General features: G+C 44.9%; 32 non-coding genes across 32 annotated transcripts; all 32 read right to left on the bottom strand.

The window, feature by feature from the left end:
• Nucleotides 1–898: 898 nt before the first annotated feature.
• trnaf-gaa (transfer RNA phenylalanine (anticodon GAA)) lies at nt 899–971 on the bottom strand. The gene has a single exon. It is a non-coding gene; the product is annotated as a tRNA-Phe (tRNA).
• A 431-nt stretch (nt 972–1,402) lies between these two features.
• Nucleotides 1,403–1,475, bottom strand: trnaf-gaa (transfer RNA phenylalanine (anticodon GAA)). Its single transcript has one exon. It is a non-coding gene; the product is annotated as a tRNA-Phe (tRNA).
• A 432-nt stretch (nt 1,476–1,907) lies between these two features.
• On the bottom strand, nt 1,908–1,980 carry trnaf-gaa (transfer RNA phenylalanine (anticodon GAA)). Its single transcript has one exon. It is a non-coding gene; the product is annotated as a tRNA-Phe (tRNA).
• Nucleotides 1,981–2,409: 429 nt separating this feature from the next.
• Nucleotides 2,410–2,482, bottom strand: trnaf-gaa (transfer RNA phenylalanine (anticodon GAA)). The gene has a single exon. It is a non-coding gene; the product is annotated as a tRNA-Phe (tRNA).
• A 431-nt stretch (nt 2,483–2,913) lies between these two features.
• trnaf-aaa (transfer RNA phenylalanine (anticodon AAA)) lies at nt 2,914–2,986 on the bottom strand. Its single transcript has one exon. It is a non-coding gene; the product is annotated as a tRNA-Phe (tRNA).
• Nucleotides 2,987–3,417: 431 nt separating this feature from the next.
• Nucleotides 3,418–3,490, bottom strand: trnaf-gaa (transfer RNA phenylalanine (anticodon GAA)). Its single transcript has one exon. It is a non-coding gene; the product is annotated as a tRNA-Phe (tRNA).
• A 431-nt stretch (nt 3,491–3,921) lies between these two features.
• Nucleotides 3,922–3,994, bottom strand: trnaf-gaa (transfer RNA phenylalanine (anticodon GAA)). The gene has a single exon. It is a non-coding gene; the product is annotated as a tRNA-Phe (tRNA).
• Nucleotides 3,995–4,425: 431 nt separating this feature from the next.
• Nucleotides 4,426–4,498, bottom strand: trnaf-gaa (transfer RNA phenylalanine (anticodon GAA)). The gene has a single exon. It is a non-coding gene; the product is annotated as a tRNA-Phe (tRNA).
• A 430-nt stretch (nt 4,499–4,928) lies between these two features.
• Nucleotides 4,929–5,001, bottom strand: trnaf-gaa (transfer RNA phenylalanine (anticodon GAA)). The gene has a single exon. It is a non-coding gene; the product is annotated as a tRNA-Phe (tRNA).
• Nucleotides 5,002–5,432: 431 nt separating this feature from the next.
• Nucleotides 5,433–5,505, bottom strand: trnaf-gaa (transfer RNA phenylalanine (anticodon GAA)). The gene has a single exon. It is a non-coding gene; the product is annotated as a tRNA-Phe (tRNA).
• Nucleotides 5,506–5,936: 431 nt separating this feature from the next.
• Nucleotides 5,937–6,009, bottom strand: trnaf-gaa (transfer RNA phenylalanine (anticodon GAA)). The gene has a single exon. It is a non-coding gene; the product is annotated as a tRNA-Phe (tRNA).
• A 431-nt stretch (nt 6,010–6,440) lies between these two features.
• On the bottom strand, nt 6,441–6,513 carry trnaf-gaa (transfer RNA phenylalanine (anticodon GAA)). Its single transcript has one exon. It is a non-coding gene; the product is annotated as a tRNA-Phe (tRNA).
• Nucleotides 6,514–6,944: 431 nt separating this feature from the next.
• Nucleotides 6,945–7,017, bottom strand: trnaf-gaa (transfer RNA phenylalanine (anticodon GAA)). The gene has a single exon. It is a non-coding gene; the product is annotated as a tRNA-Phe (tRNA).
• A 429-nt stretch (nt 7,018–7,446) lies between these two features.
• On the bottom strand, nt 7,447–7,519 carry trnaf-gaa (transfer RNA phenylalanine (anticodon GAA)). The gene has a single exon. It is a non-coding gene; the product is annotated as a tRNA-Phe (tRNA).
• A 430-nt stretch (nt 7,520–7,949) lies between these two features.
• trnaf-gaa (transfer RNA phenylalanine (anticodon GAA)) lies at nt 7,950–8,022 on the bottom strand. The gene has a single exon. It is a non-coding gene; the product is annotated as a tRNA-Phe (tRNA).
• A 431-nt stretch (nt 8,023–8,453) lies between these two features.
• Nucleotides 8,454–8,526, bottom strand: trnaf-aaa (transfer RNA phenylalanine (anticodon AAA)). The gene has a single exon. It is a non-coding gene; the product is annotated as a tRNA-Phe (tRNA).
• A 431-nt stretch (nt 8,527–8,957) lies between these two features.
• On the bottom strand, nt 8,958–9,030 carry trnaf-aaa (transfer RNA phenylalanine (anticodon AAA)). The gene has a single exon. It is a non-coding gene; the product is annotated as a tRNA-Phe (tRNA).
• A 431-nt stretch (nt 9,031–9,461) lies between these two features.
• trnaf-gaa (transfer RNA phenylalanine (anticodon GAA)) lies at nt 9,462–9,534 on the bottom strand. Its single transcript has one exon. It is a non-coding gene; the product is annotated as a tRNA-Phe (tRNA).
• Nucleotides 9,535–9,963: 429 nt separating this feature from the next.
• On the bottom strand, nt 9,964–10,036 carry trnaf-gaa (transfer RNA phenylalanine (anticodon GAA)). Its single transcript has one exon. It is a non-coding gene; the product is annotated as a tRNA-Phe (tRNA).
• A 431-nt stretch (nt 10,037–10,467) lies between these two features.
• Nucleotides 10,468–10,540, bottom strand: trnaf-gaa (transfer RNA phenylalanine (anticodon GAA)). The gene has a single exon. It is a non-coding gene; the product is annotated as a tRNA-Phe (tRNA).
• Nucleotides 10,541–11,977: 1,437 nt separating this feature from the next.
• Nucleotides 11,978–12,050, bottom strand: trnaf-aaa (transfer RNA phenylalanine (anticodon AAA)). Its single transcript has one exon. It is a non-coding gene; the product is annotated as a tRNA-Phe (tRNA).
• A 432-nt stretch (nt 12,051–12,482) lies between these two features.
• On the bottom strand, nt 12,483–12,555 carry trnaf-gaa (transfer RNA phenylalanine (anticodon GAA)). The gene has a single exon. It is a non-coding gene; the product is annotated as a tRNA-Phe (tRNA).
• Nucleotides 12,556–12,984: 429 nt separating this feature from the next.
• On the bottom strand, nt 12,985–13,057 carry trnaf-gaa (transfer RNA phenylalanine (anticodon GAA)). Its single transcript has one exon. It is a non-coding gene; the product is annotated as a tRNA-Phe (tRNA).
• Nucleotides 13,058–13,488: 431 nt separating this feature from the next.
• On the bottom strand, nt 13,489–13,561 carry trnaf-aaa (transfer RNA phenylalanine (anticodon AAA)). The gene has a single exon. It is a non-coding gene; the product is annotated as a tRNA-Phe (tRNA).
• Nucleotides 13,562–13,992: 431 nt separating this feature from the next.
• On the bottom strand, nt 13,993–14,065 carry trnaf-gaa (transfer RNA phenylalanine (anticodon GAA)). Its single transcript has one exon. It is a non-coding gene; the product is annotated as a tRNA-Phe (tRNA).
• A 431-nt stretch (nt 14,066–14,496) lies between these two features.
• On the bottom strand, nt 14,497–14,569 carry trnaf-gaa (transfer RNA phenylalanine (anticodon GAA)). The gene has a single exon. It is a non-coding gene; the product is annotated as a tRNA-Phe (tRNA).
• A 431-nt stretch (nt 14,570–15,000) lies between these two features.
• On the bottom strand, nt 15,001–15,073 carry trnaf-gaa (transfer RNA phenylalanine (anticodon GAA)). The gene has a single exon. It is a non-coding gene; the product is annotated as a tRNA-Phe (tRNA).
• Nucleotides 15,074–15,504: 431 nt separating this feature from the next.
• On the bottom strand, nt 15,505–15,577 carry trnaf-gaa (transfer RNA phenylalanine (anticodon GAA)). The gene has a single exon. It is a non-coding gene; the product is annotated as a tRNA-Phe (tRNA).
• Nucleotides 15,578–16,007: 430 nt separating this feature from the next.
• On the bottom strand, nt 16,008–16,080 carry trnaf-gaa (transfer RNA phenylalanine (anticodon GAA)). The gene has a single exon. It is a non-coding gene; the product is annotated as a tRNA-Phe (tRNA).
• Nucleotides 16,081–16,511: 431 nt separating this feature from the next.
• Nucleotides 16,512–16,584, bottom strand: trnaf-gaa (transfer RNA phenylalanine (anticodon GAA)). The gene has a single exon. It is a non-coding gene; the product is annotated as a tRNA-Phe (tRNA).
• A 431-nt stretch (nt 16,585–17,015) lies between these two features.
• trnaf-gaa (transfer RNA phenylalanine (anticodon GAA)) lies at nt 17,016–17,088 on the bottom strand. Its single transcript has one exon. It is a non-coding gene; the product is annotated as a tRNA-Phe (tRNA).
• Nucleotides 17,089–17,519: 431 nt separating this feature from the next.
• trnaf-gaa (transfer RNA phenylalanine (anticodon GAA)) lies at nt 17,520–17,592 on the bottom strand. Its single transcript has one exon. It is a non-coding gene; the product is annotated as a tRNA-Phe (tRNA).
• Nucleotides 17,593–17,958: the final 366 nt, after the last annotated feature.

The following is a 17,958-nucleotide window of genomic DNA, read 5'->3' as shown; positions in this document are numbered from 1 at the left end:
ATGGACATGTGTGTCTCCTTTCACACTGTGATAGTTGAAAGAGGACAAGCTTGGTGAGGTTGAAAAAGATTTCACAAGGGAGGATTGCAATAGACTTTGGACTTAATACAATACCCATGGTGGAAACATTGCCTTCAAGCAAAGCCAAAAGTTCATACAAGGGGCCCTTCAATGACCATGGGACCCTGAAATGGACTGGTCAGTACCAAGAACAGAAAACTCTTTCTGACATCATGGGCAACCAAAAATGGACTTCAATGTGCCTTGCCTCAGGAGAGTCTGGCTAAAAGTTGGACTCAAAGTGCCTACCTTTTTTTCAAGCTTCAAAGGTTTTCTGATCACTTGGCACACTGAGCTAACACAGGGAAACACAAATGTGTGCAGGCATGGCTTGTCTGCCGAAACCCGGGATTGAACCAGGGACCTTTAGATCTTCAGTCTCACGCTCTCCAAACTGAGCTATTTTGGCTCCTTCTGTGAGCACAGATACATGTGAAATACCTCATGGACATGTGTGTCTCCTTTCACACTGTGACAGTTGAAAGAGGACAAGCTTGGTGAGGTTGAAAAAGATTTCACAAGGGAGGATTGCAATAGACTTTGGACTGAATACAATACCCATGGTGGAAACATTGCCTTCAAGCAAAGCCAAAAGTTCATACAAGGGGCCCTTCAATGACAATGGGACCCTGAAATGGACTGGTCAGTACCAAGAACAGAAAACTCTTTCTGACATCATGTGCAACCAAAAATGGACTTCAATGTGCCTGGCCTCAGGAGAGTCTGGCTGATAGTTGGACTCAAAGTGCCTAACTTTTTTTCGAGCTTTAAAGGTTTTCTGATCACTTGGCACACTGAGATGACCCAGGGTAACACACATGTGCAGGCATGGCTTGTCTGCCAAAACCCGGGATTGAACCAGGGACGTTTAGATCTTCAGTCTAACGCTCTCCCAACTGAGCTATTTCGGCTACTTCTGTGAGCACAGATACATGTGAAATACCTCATGGACATGTGTGCCTCCTTTCACACTGTGATAGTTGAAAGAGGACAAGCTTGGTGAGGTTGAAAAAGATTTCACAAGGGAGGATTGCAATAGACTTTGGACTGAATACAATACCCATGGTGGAAACATTGCCTTCAAGCAAAGCCAAAAGTTCATACAAGAGGCCCTTCAATGACCATGGGACCCTGAAATGGACTGGTCAGTACCAAGAACAGAAAACTCTTTCTGACATCATGGGCAACCAAAAATGGACTTCAATGTGCCTTGCCTCAGGAGAGTCTGGCTAAAAATTGGACTCAAAGTGCCTACCTTTTTTTCAAGCTTCAAAGGTTTTCTGATCACTTGGCACACTGAGCTAACACAGGGAAACACAAATGTGTGCAGGCATGGCTTGTCTGCCGAAACCCGGGATTGAACCAGGGACCTTTAGATCTTCAGTCTAACGCTCTCCCAACTGAGCTATTTCAGCCCCTTCTGTGAGCACAGATACATGTGAAATACCTCATGGACATGTGTGCCTCCTTTCACACTGTGATAGTTGAAAGAGGACAAGCTTGGTGAGGTTGAAAAAGATTTCACAAGGGAGGATTGCAATAGACTTTGGACTGAATACAATACCCATGGTGGAAACATTGCCTTCAAGCAAAGCCAAAAGTTCATACAAGGGGCCCTTCAATGACCATAAGACCCTGAAATAGACTGGTAGGAACCAAGAACACAAAATGCTTTCTGACATCATGGGCAACCAAAAATGGACTTCAATGTGCCTGGCCTAAGGAGAGTCTGGCTTAAAATTGGACTCAAAGCGCCTACCTTTTTTTCAAAGCTTCAAAGGTTTTCTGATCACTTGGCACACTGAGCTAACTCAGGGAAACACAAATGTGTGCAGGCATGGCTTGTCTGCCGAAACCCGGGATTGAACAAGGGACCTTTAGATCTTCAGTCTAACGCTCTCCCAACTGAGCTATTTCGGCTCCTTCTGTGAGCACAGATACCTGTGAGATACCTCATGGAAATGTGTGCCTCCTTTCACACTGTGATAGTTGAAAGAGGACAAGCTTGGTGAGGTTGAAAAAGATTTCACAAGGGAGGATTGCAATAGACTTTGGACTGCATACAATACCCATGGTGGAAACATTGCCTTCAAGCAAAGCCAAAAGTTCATACAAGGGGCCCTTCAATGACAATGGGACCCTGAAATGGACTGGTCAGTACCAAGAACAGAAAACTCTTTCTGACATCATGTGCAACCAAAAATGGACTTCAATGTGCTTGGCCTCAGGAGAGTCTGGCTGATAGTTGGACTCAAAGTGCCTAACTTTTTTTCGAGCTTTAAAGGTTTTCTGATCACTTGGCACACTGAGATGACCCAGGGTAACACACATGTGCAGGCATGGCTTGTCTGCCAAAACCCGGGATTGAACCAGGGACCTTTAGATCTTCAGTCTAACGCTCTCCCAACTGAGCTATTTCGGCACCTTCTGTGAGCACAGATACCTGTGAGATACCTCATGGACATGTGTGCCTCCTTTCACACTGTGATAGTTGAAAGAGGACAAGCTTGGTGAGGTTGAAAAAGATTTCACAAGGGAGGATTGCAATAGACTTTGGACTGAATACAATACCCATGGTGGAAACATTGCCTTCAAGCAAAGCCAAAAGTTCATACAAGGGGCCCTTCAATGACCATGGGACCCTGAAATGGACTGGTCAGTACCAAGAACACAAAATGCTTTCTGACATCATGGGCAACCAAAAATGGACTTCAATGTGCCTGGCCTAAGGAGAGTCTGGCTAAAAGTTGGACTCAAAGTGCCTACCTTTTTTTCAAGCTTCAAAGGTTTTCTGATCACTTGGCACACTGAGCTAACACAGGGAAACACAAATGTGTGCAGGCATGGCTTGTCTGCCGAAACCCGGGATTGAACCAGGGACATTTGGATCTTTAGTCTAACGCGCTCCCAACTGAGCTATTTTGGCTCCTTCTGTGAGCACAGATACATGTGAAATACCTCATGGACATGTGTGTCTCCTTTCACACTGTGATAGTTGAAAGAGGACAAGCTTGGTGAGGTTGAAAAAGATTTCACAAGGGAGGATTGCAATAGACTTTGGACTGAATACAATACCCATGGTGGAAACATTGCCTTCAAGCAAAGCCAAAAGTTCATACAAGGGGCCCTTCAATGACCATGGGACCCTGAAATGGACTGGTCAGTACCAAGAACAGAAAACTCTTTCTGACATCATGGGCAACCAAAAATGGACTTCAATGTGCCTTGCCTCAGGAGAGTCTGGCTAAAAGTTGGACTCAAAGTGCCTACCTTTTTTTCAAGCTTCAAAGGTTTTCTGATCACTTGGCACACTGAGCTAACACAGGGAAACACAAATGTGTGCAGGCATGGCTTTTCTGCCAAAACCCGGGAGTGAACCAGGGACCTTTAGATCTTCAGTCTAACGCTCTCCCAACTGAGCTATTTCGGCTCCTTCTGTGAGCACAGATACATGTGAAATACCTCATGGACATGTGTGCCTCCTTTCACACTGTGATAGTTGAAAGAGGACAAGCTTGGTGAGGTTGAAAAAGATTTCACAAGGGAGGATTGCAATAGACTTTGGACTGAATACAATACCCATGGTGGAAACATTGCCTTCAAGCAAAGCCAAAAGTTCATACAAGGGGCCCTTCAATGACCATAAGACCCTGAAATAGACTGGTAGGAACCATGAACACAAAATGCTTTCTGACATCATGGGCAACCAAAAATGGACTTCAATGTGCCTTGCCTCAGGAGAGTCTGGCTAAAAATTGGACTCAAAGTGCCTACCTTTTTTTCAAGCTTCAAAGGTTTTCTGATCACTTGGCACACTGAGCTTACACAGGGAAACACAAATGTGTGCAGGCATGGCTTGTCTGCTGAAACCTGGGATTGAACCAGGGACCTTTAGATCTTCAGTCTAACGCTCTCCCAACTGAGCTATTTCGGCTCCTTCTGTGAGCACAGATACCTGTGAGATACCTCATGGACATGTGTGCCTCCTTTCACACTGTGATAGTTTAAAGAGGACAAGCTTGGTGAGGTTGAAAAAGATTTCACAAGGGAGGATTGCAATAGACTTTGGACTGAATACAATACCCATGGTGGAAACATTGCCTTCCAACAAAGCCAAAAGTTCATACAAGGGGCCCTTCAATGACCATGAGACCCTGAAATGGACTGGTCAGTACCAAGAACACAAAATGCTTTCTGACATCATGGGCAACAAAAAATGGACTTCAATGTGCCTGGCCTAAGGAGAGTCTGGCTATAAATTGGACTCAAAGTGCCTACCTTTTTTTCAAGCTTCAAAGGTTTTCTGATCACTTGGCACACTGAGCTAACACAGGGAAACACAAATGTGTGCAGGCATGGCTTGTCTGCCGAAACCCGGGATTGAACCAGGGACCTTTAGATCTTCAGTCTAACGCTCTCCCAACTGAGCTATTTCGGCTCCTTCTGTGAGCACAGATACATGTGAGATACCTCATGGACATGTGTGCCTCCTTTCACACTGTGATAGTTGAAAGAGGACAAGCTTGGTGAGGTTGAAAAAGATTTCACAGGGGAGGATTGCAATAGACTTTGGACTGAAAACAATACCCATGATGGAAACATTGTCTTCAAGCAAAGCCCAAAGTTCATACAAGGCCCTTTCAAATACCATAAGACCCTGAAATAGACTGGTAGGAACCAAGAACACAAAATGCTTTCTGACATCATGGGCAACCAAAAATGGACTTCAATGTGCCTTGCCTCAGGAGAGTCTGGCTAAAAATTGGACTCAAAGTGCCTACCTTTTTTTCAAGCTTCAAAGGTTTTCTGATCACTTGGCACACTGAGCTAACACAGGGAAACACAAATGTGTGCAGGCATGGCTTGTCTGCCGAAACCCGGGATTGAACCAGGGACCTTTAGATCTTCAGTCTAACGCTCTCCCAACTGAGCTATTTCGGCTCCTTCTGTGAGCACAGATACATGTGAAATACCTCATGGACATGTGTGCCTCCTTTCACACTGTGATAGTTGAAAGAGGACAAGCTTGGTGAGGTTGAAAAAGATTTCACAAGGGAGGATTGCAATAGACTTTGGACTGAATACAATACCCATGGTGGAAACATTGCCTTCAAGCAAAGCCAAAAGTTCATACAAGGGGCCCTTCAATGACCATGGGACCCTGAAATGGACTGGTCAGTACCAAGAACAGAAAACTCTTTCTGACATCATGGGCAACCAAAAATGGACTTCAATGTGCCTGGCCTAAGGAGAGTCTGGCTAAAAGTTGGACTCAAAGTGCCTACCTTTTTTTCAAGCTTCAAAGGTTTTCTGATTACTTGGCACACTGAGCTAACACAGGGAAACACAAATGTGTGCAGGCATGGCTTGTCTGCCGAAACCCGGGATTGAACCAGGGACCTTTAGATCTTCAGTCTAACGCTCTCCCAACTGAGCTATTTCGGCTCCTTCTGTGAGCACAGATACATGTGAAATACCTCATGGACATGTGTGCCTCCTTTCACACTGTGATAGTTGAAAGAGGACAAGCTTGGTGAGGTTGAAAAAGATTTCACAAGGGAGGATTGCAATAGACTTTGGACTGAATACAATACCCATGGTGGAAACATTGCCTTCAAGCAAAGCCAAAAGTTCATACAAGGGGCCCTTCAATGACCATAAGACCCTGAAATAGACTGGTAGGAACCAAGAACACAAAATGCTTTCTGACATCATGGGCAACCAAAAATGGACTTCAATGTGCCTGGCATAAGGAGAGTCTGGCTAAAAATTGGACTCAAAGTGCCTACCTTTTTTTCAAGCTTCAAAGGTTTTCTGATCACTTGGCACACTGAGCTTACACAGGGAAACACAAATGTGTGCAGGCATGGCTTGTCTGCTGAAACCTGGGATTGAACCAGGGACCTTTAGATCTTCAGTCTAACGCTCTCCCAACTGAGCTATTTCGGCTCCTTCTGTGAGCACAGATACCTGTGAGATACCTCATGGACATGTGTGCCTCCTTTCACACTGTGATAGTTTAAAGAGGACAAGCTTGGTGAGGTTGAAAAAGATTTCACAAGGGAGGATTGCAATAGACTTTGGACTGAATACAATACCCATGGTGGAAACATTGCCTTCCAGCAAAGCCAAAAGTTCATACAAGGGGCCCTTCAATGACCATGGGACCCTGAAATGGACTGGTCAGTACCAAGAACAGAAAACTCTTTCTGACATCATGGGCAACCAAAAATGGACTTCAATGTGCCTTGCCTCAGGAGAGTCTGGCTAAAAATTGGACTCAAAGTGCCTACCTTTTTTTCAAGCTTCAAAGGTTTTCTGATCACTTGGCACACTGAGCTAACACAGGGAAACACAAATGTGTGCAGGCATGGCTTGTCTGCCGAAACCCGGGATTGAACCAGGGACCTTTAGATCTTCAGTCTAACGCTCTCCCAACTGAGCTATTTTGGCTCCTTCTGTGAGCACAGATACATGCGAAATACCACATGGACATGTGTGTCTCCTTTCACACTGTGATAGTTGAAAGAGGACAAGCTTGGTGAGGTTGAAAAAGATTTCACAAGGGAGGATTGCAATAGACTTTGGACTGAATACAATACCCATGGTGGAAACATTGTCTTCAAGCAAAGCCAAAAGTTCATACAAGGGGCCCTTCAATGACCATGGGACCCTGAAATGGACTGGTCAGTACCAAGAACAGAAAACTCTTTCTGACATCATGGGCAACCAAAAATGGACTTCAATGTGCCTTGCCTCAGGAGAGTCTGGCTAAAAATTGGACTCAAAGTGCCTACCTTTTTTTCAAGCTTCAAAGGTTTTCTGATCACTTGGCACACTGAGCTTACACAGGGAAACACAAATGTGTGCAGGCATGGCTTGTCTGCTGAAACCTGGGATTGAACCAGGGACCTTTAGATCTTCAGTCTAACGCTCTCCCAACTGAGCTATTTCGGCTCCTTCTGTGAGCACAGATACCTGTGAGATACCTCATGGACATGTGTGCCTCCTTTCACACTGTGATAGTTGAAAGAGGACAAGCTTGGTGAGGTTGAAAAAGATTTCACAAGGGAGGATTGCAATAGACTTTGGACTGAATACAATACCCATGGTGGAAACATTGCCTTCAAGCAAAGCCAAAAGTTCATACAAGGGGCCCTTCAATGACCATAAGACCCTGAAATAGACTGGTAGGAACCAAGAACACAAAATGCTTTCTGACATCATGGGCAACCAAAAATGGACTTCAATGTGCCTGGCCTCAGGAGAGTCTGGCTGATAGTTGTACTCAAAGTGCCTAACTTTTTTTCAAGCTTTAAAGGTTTTCTGATCACTTGGCACACTGAGATGACCCAGGGTAACACACATGTGCAGGCATGGCTTGTCTGCCAAAACCCGGGATTGAACCAGGGACCTTTAGATCTTCAGTCTCACGCTCTCCCAACTGAGCTATTTCGGCTCCTTCTGTGAGCACAGATACATGTGAAATACCTCATGGACATGTGTGCCTCCTTTCACACTGTGATAGTTGAAAGAGGACAAGCTTGGTGAGGTTGAAAAAGATTTCACAGGGGAGGATTGCAATAGACTTTGGACTGAAAACAATACCCATGATGGAAACATTGTCTTCAAGCAAAGCCCAAAGTTCATACAAGGCCCTTTCAATGACCATAAGACCCTGAAATAGACTGGTAGGAACCAAGAACACAAAATGCTTTCTGACATCATGGGCAACCAAAAATGGACTTCAATGTGCCTTGCCTCAGGAGAGTCTGGCTAAAAATTGGACTCAAAGTGCCTACCTTTTTTTCAAGCTTCAAAGGTTTTCTGATCACTTGGCACACTGAGCTAACACAGGGAAACACAAATGTGTGCAGGCATGGCTTGTCTGCCGAAACCCGGGATTAAACCAGGGACCTTTAGATCTTCAGTCTAACGCTCTCCCAACTGAGCTATTTCGGCTCCTTCTGTGAGCACAGATACCTGTGAGATACCTCATTGACATGTGTGCCTCCTTTCACACTGTGATAGTTGAAAGAGGACAAGCTTGGTGAGGTTGAAAAAGATTTCACAAGGGAGGATTGCAATAGACTTTGGACTGAATACAATACCCATGGTGGAAACATTGCCTTCAAGCAAAGCCAAAAGTTCATACAAGGGGCCCTTCAATGACCATGGGACCCTGAAATGGACTGGTCAGTACCAAGAACAGAAAACTCTTTCTGACATCATGGGCAACCAAAAATGGACTTCAATGTGCCTGGCCTAAGGAGAGTCTGGCTAAAAGTTGGACTCAAAGTGCCTACCTTTTTTTCAAGCTTCAAAGGTTTTCTGATCACTTGGCACACTGAGCTAACACAGGGAAACACAAATGTGTGCAGGCATGGCTTGTCTGCCGAAACCCGGGATTGAACCAGGGACCTTTAGATCTTTAGTCTAACGCTCTCCCAACTGAGCTATTTCGGCTCCTTCTGTGAGCACAGATACCTGTGAGATACCTCATTGACATGTGTGCCTCCTTTCACACTGTGATAGTTGAAAGAGGACAAGCTTGGTGAGGTTGAAAAAGATTTCACAAGGGAGGATTGCAATAGACTTTGGACTGAATACAATACCCATGGTGGAAACATTGCCTTCAAGCAAAGCCAAAAGTTCATACAAGGGGCCCTTCAATGACCATGGGACCCTGAAATGGACTGGTCAGTACCAAGAACAGAAAACTCTTTCTGACATCATGGGCAACCAAAAATGGACTTCAATGTGCCTGGCCTAAGGAGAGTCTGGCTAAAAGTTGGACTCAAAGTGCCTACCTTTTTTTCAAGCTTCAAAGGTTTTCTGATCACTTGGCACACTGAGCTAACACAGGGAAACACAAATGTGTGCAGGCATGGCTTGTCTGCCGAAACCCGGGATTGAACCAGGGACCTTTAGATCTTTAGTCTAACGCTCTCCCAACTGAGCTATTTTGGCTCCTTCTGTGAGCACAGATACATGTGAAATACCTCATGGACATGTGTGTCTCCTTTCACACTGTGATAGTTGAAAGAGGACAAGCTTGGTGAGGTTGAAAAAGATTTCACAAGGGAGGATTGCAATAGACTTTGGACTTAATACAATACCCATGGTGGAAACATTGCCTTCAAGCAAAGCCAAAAGTTCATACAAGGGGCCCTTCAATGACCATGGGACCCTGAAATGGACTGGTCAGTACCAAGAACAGAAAACTCTTTCTGACATCATGGGCAACCAAAAATGGACTTCAATGTGCCTTGCCTCAGGAGAGTCTGGCTAAAAATTGGACTCAAAGTGCCTACCTTTTTTTCAAGCTTCAAAGGTTTTCTGATCACTTGGCACACTGAGCTTACACAGGGAAACACAAATGTGTGCAGGCATGGCTTGTCTGCTGAAACCTGGGATTGAACCAGGGACCTTTAGATCTTCAGTCTAACGCTCTCCCAACTGAGCTATTTCGGCTCCTTCTGTGAGCACAGATACCTGTGAGATACCTCATGGACATGTGTGCCTCCTTTCACACTGTGATAGTTGAAAGAGGACAAGCTTGGTGAGGTTGAAAAAGATTTCACAAGGGAGGATTGCAATAGACTTTGGACTGAATACAATACCCATGGTGGAAACATTGCCTTCAAGCAAAGCCAAAAGTTCATACAAGGGGCCCTTCAATGACCATAAGACCCTGAAATAGACTGGTAGGAACCAAGAACACAAAATGCTTTCTGACATCATGGGCAACCAAAAATGGACTTCAATGTGCCTGGCCTCAGGAGAGTCTGGCTGATAGTTGTACTCAAAGTGCCTAACTTTTTTTCAAGCTTTAAAGGTTTTCTGATCACTTGGCACACTGAGATGACCCAGGGTAACACACATGTGCAGGCATGGCTTGTCTGCCAAAACCCGGGATTGAACCAGGGACCTTTAGATCTTCAGTCTCACGCTCTCCCAACTGAGCTATTTCGGCTCTTTCTGTGAGCACAGATACATGTGAGATACCTCATGGACATGTGTGCCTCCTTTCACACTGTGATAGTTGAAAGAGGACAAGCTTGGTGAGGTTGAAAAAGATTTCACAAGGGAGGATTGCAATAGACTTTGGACTGAATACAATACCCATGGTGGAAACATTGCCTTCAAGCAAAGCCAAAAGTTCATACAAGGGGCCCTTCAATGACCATAAGACCCTGAAATAGACTGGTAGGAACCAAGAACACAAAATGCTTTCTGACATCATGGGCAACCAAAAATGGACTTCAATGTGCCTGGCCTAAGGAGAGTCTGGCTATAAATTGGACTCAAAGTGCCTACCTTTTTTTCAAGCTACAAAGGTTTTCTGATCACTTGGTACACTGAGCTAACACAGGGAAACACAAATGTGTGCAGGCATGGCTTGTCTGCCGAAACCCGGGATTGAACCAGGGACCTTTAGATCTTCAGTCTCACGCTCTCCCAACTGAGCTATTTCGGCTCCTTCTGTGAGCACAGATACATGTGAAATACCTCATGGACACGTGTGCCTCCTTTCACACTGTGATAGTTTAAAGAGGACAAGCTTGGTGAGGTTGAAAAAGATTTCACAAGGGAGGATTGCAATAGACTTTGGACTGAATACAATACCCATGGTGGAAACATTGCCTTCAAGCAAAGCCAAAAGTTCATACAAGGGGCCCTTCAATGACCATGGGACCCTGAAATGGACTGGTCAGTACCAAGAACACAAAATGCTTTCTGACATCATGGGCAACAAATAATGGACTTCAATGTGCCTGGCATAAGGAGAGTCTGGCTAAAAATTGGACTCAAAGTGCCTACCTTTTTTTCAAGCTTCAAAGGTTTTCTGATCACTTGGCACACTGAGCTTACACAGGGAAACACAAATGTGTGCAGGCATGGCTTGTCTGCTGAAACCTGGGATTGAACCAGGGACCTTTAGATCTTCAGTCTCACGCTCTCCCAACTGAGCTATTTCGGCTCCTTCTGTGAGCACAGATACATGTGAAATACCTCATGGACATGTGTGCCTCCTTTCACACTGTGATAGTTAAAAGAGGACAAGCTTGGTGAGGTTGAAAAAGATTTCACAAGGGAGGATTGCAATAGACTTTCAACTGAATACAATACCCATGGTGGAAACATTGCCTTCAAGCAAAGCCAAAAGTTCATACAAGGGGCCCTTCAATGACCATAAGACCCTGAAATGGACTGGTCAGTACCAAGAACACAAAATGCTTTCTGACATCATGGGCAACCAAAAATGGACTTCAATGTGCCTGGCCTCAGGAGAGTCTGGCTGATAGTTGTACTCAAAGTGCCTAACTTTTTTTCAAGCTTTAAAGGTTTTCTGATCACTTGGCACACTGAGATGACCCAGGGTAACACACATGTGCAGGCATGGCTTGTCTGCCAAAACCCGGGATTGAACCAGGGACCTTTAGATCTTCAGTCTCACGCTCCCCCAACTGAGCTATTTCGGCTCCTTCTGTGAGCACAGATACATGTGAAATACCTCATGGACACGTGTGCCTCCTTTCACACTGTGATAGTTTAAAGAGGACAAGCTTGGTGAGGTTGAAAAAGATTTCACAAGGGAGGATTGCAATAGACTTTGGACTGAATACAATACCCATGGTGGAAACATTGCCTTCAAGCCAAGCCAAAAGTTCATACAAGGGGCCCTTCAATGACCATGGGACCCTGAAATGGACTGGTCAGTACCAAGAACACAAAATGCTTTCTGACATCATGGGCAACAAAAAATGGACTTCAATGTGCCTGGCATAAGGAGAGTCTGGCTAAAAATTGGACTCAAAGTGCCTACCTTTTTTTCAAGCTTCAAAGGTTTTCTGATCACTTGGCACACTGAGCTTACACAGGGAAACACAAATGTGTGCAGGCATGGCTTGTCTGCTGAAACCTGGGATTGAACCAGGGACCTTTAGATCTTTAGTCTCACGCTCTCCCAACTGAGCTATTTCGGCTCTTTCTGTGAGCACAGATACATGTGAAATACCTCATGGACATGTGTGCCTCCTTTCACACTGTGATAGTTGAAAGAGGACAAGCTTGGTGAGGTTGAAAAAGATTTCACAAGGGAGGATTGCAATAGACTTTGGACTGAATACAATACCCATGGTGGAAACATTGCCTTCAAGCAAAGCCAAAAGTTCATACAAGGGGCCCTTCAATGACCATAAGACCCTGAAATAGACTGGTAGGAACCAAGAACACAAAATGCTTTCTGACATCATGGGCAACCAAAAATGGACTTCAATGTGCCTGGCCTAAGGAGAGTCTGGCTTAAAATTGGACTCAAAGCGCCTACCTTTTTTTCAAAGCTTCAAAGGTTTTCTGATCACTTGGCACACTGAGCTAACTCAGGGAAACACAAATGTGTGCAGGCATGGCTTGTCTGCCGAAACCCGGGATTGAACCAGGGACCTTTAGATCTTCAGTCTAACGCTCTCCCAACTGAGCTATTTCGGCTCCTTCTGTGAGCACAGATACCTGTGAGATACCTCATGGAAATGTGTGCCTCCTTTCACACTGTGATAGTTGAAAGAGGACAAGCTTGGTGAGGTTGAAAAAGATTTCACAAGGGAGGATTGCAATAGACTTTGGACTGCATACAATACCCATGGTGGAAACATTGCCTTCAAGCAAAGCCAAAAGTTCATACAAGGGGCCCTTCAATGACAATGGGACCGTGAAATGGACTGGTCAGTACCAAGAACAGAAAACTCTTTCTGACATCATGTGCAACCAAAAATGGACTTCAATGTGCTTGGCCTCAGGAGAGTCTGGCTGATAGTTGGACTCAAAGTGCCTAACTTTTTTTCGAGCTTTAAAGGTTTTCTGATCACTTGGCACACTGAGATGACCCAGGGTAACACACATGTGCAGGCATGGCTTGTCTGCCAAAACCCGGGATTGAACCAGGGACCTTTAGATCTTCAGTCTAACGCTCTCCCAACTGAGCTATTTCGGCACCTTCTGTGAGCACAGATACCTGTGAGATACCTCATGGACATGTGTGCCTCCTTTCACACTGTGATAGTTGAAAGAGGACAAGCTTGGTGAGGTTGAAAAAGATTTCACAAGGGAGGATTGCAATAGACTTTGGACTGAATACAATACCCATGGTGGAAACATTGCCTTCAAGCAAAGCCAAAAGTTCATACAAGGGGCCCTTCAATGACCATGGGACCCTGAAATGGACTGGTCAGTACCAAGAACACAAAATGCTTTCTGACATCATGGGCAACCAAAAATGGACTTCAATGTGCCTGGCCTAAGGAGAGTCTGGCTAAAAGTTGGACTCAAAGTGCCTACCTTTTTTTCAAGCTTCAAAGGTTTTCTGATCACTTGGCACACTGAGCTAACACAGGGAAACACAAATGTGTGCAGGCATGGCTTGTCTGCCGAAACCCGGGATTGAACCAGGGACATTTGGATCTTTAGTCTAACGCGCTCCCAACTGAGCTATTTTGGCTCCTTCTGTGAGCACAGATACATGTGAAATACCTCATGGACATGTGTGTCTCCTTTCACACTGTGATAGTTGAAAGAGGACAAGCTTGGTGAGGTTGAAAAAGATTTCACAAGGGAGGATTGCAATAGACTTTGGACTGAATACAATACCCATGGTGGAAACATTGCCTTCAAGCAAAGCCAAAAGTTCATACAAGGGGCCCTTCAATGACCATGGGACCCTGAAATGGACTGGTCAGTACCAAGAACAGAAAACTCTTTCTGACATCATGGGCAACCAAAAATGGACTTCAATGTGCCTTGCCTCAGGAGAGTCTGGCTAAAAGTTGGACTCAAAGTGCCTACCTTTTTTTCAAGCTTCAAAGGTTTTCTGATCACTTGGCACACTGAGCTAACACAGGGAAACACAAATGTGTGCAGGCATGGCTTTTCTGCCAAAACCCGGGAGTGAACCAGGGACCTTTAGATCTTCAGTCTAACGCTCTCCCAACTGAGCTATTTCGGCTCCTTCTGTGAGCACAGATACATGTGAAATACCTCATGGACATGTGTGCCTCCTTTCACACTGTGATAGTTGAAAGAGGACAAGCTTGGTGAGGTTGAAAAAGATTTCACAAGGGAGGATTGCAATAGACTTTGGACTGAATACAATACCCATGGTGGAAACATTGCCTTCAAGCAAAGCCAAAAGTTCATACAAGGGGCCCTTCAATGACCATAAGACCCTGAAATAGACTGGTAGGAACCATGAACACAAAATGCTTTCTGACATCATGGGCAACCAAAAATGGACTTCAATGTGCCTTGCCTCAGGAGAGTCTGGCTAAAAATTGGACTCAAAGTGCCTACCTTTTTTTCAAGCTTCAAAGGTTTTCTGATCACTTGGCACACTGAGCTTACACAGGGAAACACAAATGTGTGCAGGCATGGCTTGTCTGCTGAAACCTGGGATTGAACCAGGGACCTTTAGATCTTCAGTCTAACGCTCTCCCAACTGAGCTATTTCGGCTCCTTCTGTGAGCACAGATACCTGTGAGATACCTCATGGACATGTGTGCCTCCTTTCACACTGTGATAGTTTAAAGAGGACAAGCTTGGTGAGGTTGAAAAAGATTTCACAAGGGAGGATTGCAATAGACTTTGGACTGAATACAATACCCATGGTGGAAACATTGCCTTCCAACAAAGCCAAAAGTTCATACAAGGGGCCCTTCAATGACCATGAGACCCTGAAATGGACTGGTCAGTACCAAGAACACAAAATGCTTTCTGACATCATGGGCAACAAAAAATGGACTTCAATGTGCCTGGCCTAAGGAGAGTCTGGCTATAAATTGGACTCAAAGTGCCTACCTTTTTTTCAAGCTTCAAAGGTTTTCTGATCACTTGGCACACTGAGCTAACACAGGGAAACACAAATGTGTGCAGGCATGGCTTGTCTGCCGAAACCCGGGATTGAACCAGGGACCTTTAGATCTTCAGTCTAACGCTCTCCCAACTGAGCTATTTCGGCTCCTTCTGTGAGCACAGATACATGTGAGATACCTCATGGACATGTGTGCCTCCTTTCACACTGTGATAGTTTAAAGAGGACAAGCTTGGTGAGGTTGAAAAAGATTTCACAAGGGAGGATTGCAATAGACTTTGGACTGAATACAATACCCATGGTGGAAACATTGCCTTCCAACAAAGCCAAAAGTTCATACAAGGGGCCCTTCAATGACCATGAGACCCTGAAATGGACTGGTCAGTACCAAGAACACAAAATGCTTTCTGACATCATGGGCAACAAAAAATGGACTTCAATGTGCCTGGCCTAAGGAGAGTCTGGCTATAAATTGGACTCAAAGTGCCTACCTTTTTTTCAAGCTTCAAAGGTTTTCTGATCACTTGGCACACTGAGCTAACACAGGGAAACACAAATGTGTGCAGGCATGGCTTGTCTGCCGAAACCCGGGATTGAACCAGGGACCTTTAGATCTTCAGTCTAACGCTCTCCCAACTGAGCTATTTCGGCTCCTTCTGTCAGCACAGATACATGTGAGATACCTCATGGACATGTGTGCCTCCTTTCACACTGTGATAGTTGAAAGAGGACAAGCTTGGTGAGGTTGAAAAAGATTTCACAGGGGAGGATTGCAATAGACTTTGGACTGAAAACAATACCCATGATGGAAACATTGTCTTCAAGCAAAGCCCAAAGTTCATACAAGGCCCTTTCAAATACCATAAGACCCTGAAATAGACTGGTAGGAACCAAGAACACAAAATGCTTTCTGACATCATGGGCAACCAAAAATGGACTTCAATGTGCCTTGCCTCAGGAGAGTCTGGCTAAAAATTGGACTCAAAGTGCCTACCTTTTTTTCAAGCTTCAAAGGTTTTCTGATCACTTGGCACACTGAGCTAACACAGGGAAACACAAATGTGTGCAGGCATGGCTTGTCTGCCGAAACCCGGGATTGAACCAGGGACCTTTAGATCTTCAGTCTAACGCTCTCCCAACTGAGCTATTTCGGCTCCTTCTGTGAGCACAGATACATGTGAAATACCTCATGGACATGTGTGCCTCCTTTCACACTGTGATAGTTGAAAGAGGACAAGCTTGGTGAGGTTGAAAAAGATTTCACAAGGGAGGATTGCAATAGACTTTGGACTGAATACAATACCCATGGTGGAAACATTGCCTTCAAGCAAAGCCAAAAGTTCATACAAGGGGCCCTTCAATGACCATGGGACCCTGAAATGGACTGGTCAGTACCAAGAACAGAAAACTCTTTCTGACATCATGGGCAACCAAAAATGGACTTCAATGTGCCTGGCCTAAGGAGAGTCTGGCTAAAAGTTGGACTCAAAGTGCCTACCTTTTTTTCAAGCTTCAAAGGTTTTCTGATTACTTGGCACACTGAGCTAACACAGGGAAACACAAATGTGTGCAGGCATGGCTTGTCTGCCGAAACCCGGGATTGAACCAGGGACCTTTAGATCTTCAGTCTAACGCTCTCCCAACTGAGCTATTTCGGCTCCTTCTGTGAGCACAGATACATGTGAAATACCTCATGGACATGTGTGCCTCCTTTCACACTGTGATAGTTGAAAGAGGACAAGCTTGGTGAGGTTGAAAAAGATTTCACAAGGGAGGATTGCAATAGACTTTGGACTGAATACAATACCCATGGTGGAAACATTGCCTTCAAGCAAAGCCAAAAGTTCATACAAGGGGCCCTTCAATGACCATAAGACCCTGAAATAGACTGGTAGGAACCAAGAACACAAAATGCTTTCTGACATCATGGGCAACCAAAAATGGACTTCAATGTGCCTGGCATAAGGAGAGTCTGGCTAAAAATTGGACTCAAAGTGCCTACCTTTTTTTCAAGCTTCAAAGGTTTTCTGATCACTTGGCACACTGAGCTTACACAGGGAAACACAAATGTGTGCAGGCATGGCTTGTCTGCTGAAACCTGGGATTGAACCAGGGACCTTTAGATCTTCAGTCTAACGCTCTCCCAACTGAGCTATTTCGGCTCCTTCTGTGAGCACAGATACCTGTGAGATACCTCATGGACATGTGTGCCTCCTTTCACACTGTGATAGTTTAAAGAGGACAAGCTTGGTGAGGTTGAAAAAGATTTCACAAGGGAGGATTGCAATAGACTTTGGACTGAATACAATACCCATGGTGGAAACATTGCCTTCCAGCAAAGCCAAAAGTTCATACAAGGGGCCCTTCAATGACCATGGGACCCTGAAATGGACTGGTCAGTACCAAGAACAGAAAACTCTTTCTGACATCATGGGCAACCAAAAATGGACTTCAATGTGCCTTGCCTCAGGAGAGTCTGGCTAAAAATTGGACTCAAAGTGCCTACCTTTTTTTCAAGCTTCAAAGGTTTTCTGATCACTCGGCACACTGAGCTAACACAGGGAAACACAAATGTGTGCAGGCATGGCTTGTCTGCCGAAACCCGGGATTGAACCAGGGACCTTTAGATCTTCAGTCTAACGCTCTCCCAACTGAGCTATTTTGGCTCCTTCTGTGAGCACAGATACATGCGAAATACCACATGGACATGTGTGTCTCCTTTCACACTGTGATAGTTGAAAGAGGACAAGCTTGGTGAGGTTGAAAAAGATTTCACAAGGGAGGATTGCAATAGACTTTGGACTGAATACAATACCCATGGTGGAAACATTGTCTTCAAGCAAAGCCAAAAGTTCATACAAGGGGCCCTTCAATGACCATGGGACCCTGAAATGGACTGGTCAGTACCAAGAACAGAAAACTCTTTCTGACATCATGGGCAACCAAAAATGGACTTCAATGTGCCTTGCCTCAGGAGAGTCTGGCTAAAAATTGGACTCAAAGTGCCTAACTTTTTTTCAAGCTTCAAAGGT

Source organism: Halichoeres trimaculatus, unplaced genomic scaffold (assembly GCF_033239565.1).
Source record: "Halichoeres trimaculatus isolate MK-OKI-2021-1 unplaced genomic scaffold, fHalTri1.1 fHalTri1_scaffold_9, whole genome shotgun sequence".
Classification (NCBI taxonomy): Eukaryota; Metazoa; Chordata; class Actinopteri; order Labriformes; family Labridae; genus Halichoeres; species Halichoeres trimaculatus.
This window is presented reverse-complemented; position numbering and strand designations above follow the sequence as displayed.